Below are 1,665 nucleotides of genomic sequence, written 5' to 3' on the forward strand. Positions count from 1 at the left end.
CATTCCTCATACCTTCTTTTTTTTAGATTTATTTTATTTATTTATTTGTTTATTTATTTATTTTTGGCTATGTTGGGTATTTATTGCTGCGTGCGAGCTTGCTCTAGTTGTGGCGAGCAGGGGCTACCCTTCATTTTGGTATGCGGGCTTCTCATTGTGATTGCTTCTCTTGTTGCAGAGCATGGTCTCTAGGCGTGTGGGCTTCAGTAGTTGTGGCATGTGGGCTTCAGCAGTTGTGGCTCGCCGGCCCTAGAGGGCAGGGTCCGGAGAATTTTATTTATTTATTTGTTTATTTATTTATTTTTGGCTATGTTGGGTATTTATTGCTGCGTGCGAGCTTGCTCTAGTTGTGGCGAGCAGGGGCTACCCTTCATTTTGGTATGCGGGCTTCTCATTGTGATTGCTTCTCTTGTTGCAGAGCATGGTCTCTAGGCGTGTGGGCTTCAGTAGTTGTGGCATGTGGGCTTCAGCAGTTGTGGCTCGCAGGCTCTAGAGTGTAGGCTCCGTAGTTGTGGTGCGTGGGCTTAGTTACTCTGCAGCATGTGAGATCTTCCCGGACCAAGGCTCGATCCTTTGTCCCCTGCATTTACAGGTGGATTCTTAAACACTGCACCACCAGGGAAGCCCCTCATACTTTCTTATACTGAAAACACACATCGTACTTTCTTTGTATACTGAAATGTTTCCCTTATTATTTCTAGTAGCTTTAATTACAGATTTAAATTAGAATTCTCAATTCTTAAAAACTTTAATTTCTAGTAAAAAGTAAGAAGTAAGCAGTTGTGAACTGTCTTTTACATTAGCATTCTGTAGATTGGCAAACTTATAAATACCAATAATAATTTCTAAAATTATGTGCTTTCTTATAGAAAATGTCCTAGCGTGGCACCAAACATATTTATTAATAGTCTTAAATATTCAGTTTCTGTGTAAAAGGAAGCCAATATTCAGTAATTAATGTTTCAGTATATTACTTTATTTGGGAATGGCTTTTAGTTATTCAATAAAATTTCACCATTTAACTTAATTTAGCAAAACTCTAAAGTTTCAAGTTACCAAAGTATGGAGAGATTATTTTAAAGTAGATATTCTTAAAACATAATTATTCCTGGGGCAGAGGGGAAGATGGCGGAACAGTAAGACGCGGAGATCACCTTCCTCCCCACAGATACACCAGAAATACATCTACACGTGAAACAACTCCTACAGAACACCTACTGAATGCTGGCAGAAGACCTCAGACCTCCCAAAAGGCAAGAAACTCCCCACGTACCTGGGTAGGGCAAAAGAAAAAACAGAGACAAAAGAATAGGGACGGCACCTGCACCAGTGGGAGGGAGCAGTGAAGGAGGAAAGGTTTCCACACACTAGGAAGCCCCTTCGCGGGCAGAGACTGCAGGAGGCGGAGGGAGGAGCTTCCGAGCCGCGGAGGAGAGCACAGCAACAGGGGTGTGGAGGGCAAAGCAGGGAGATTCCCGCACAGAGGATTGGTGCCGACCGGCACTCACCAGCTTGAGAGGCTTGTCTGCTCACCTGCCGGGATGGGTGGGGGATGGGACCTGAGGCTGGGGCTTTGGAGATCAGATCCCAGGGAGAAAACTGGGGTTGGCTGCGTGAACACAGCCTGAAGGGGGTTAGTGTGCCACAGCTAACTGGGAGGGAGTC

Source organism: Neophocaena asiaeorientalis, unplaced genomic scaffold (assembly GCF_003031525.2).
Source record: "Neophocaena asiaeorientalis asiaeorientalis breed wild unplaced genomic scaffold, Neophocaena_asiaeorientalis_V1.1 scaffold551, whole genome shotgun sequence".
NCBI lineage: Eukaryota > Metazoa > Chordata > Mammalia > Artiodactyla > Phocoenidae > Neophocaena > Neophocaena asiaeorientalis.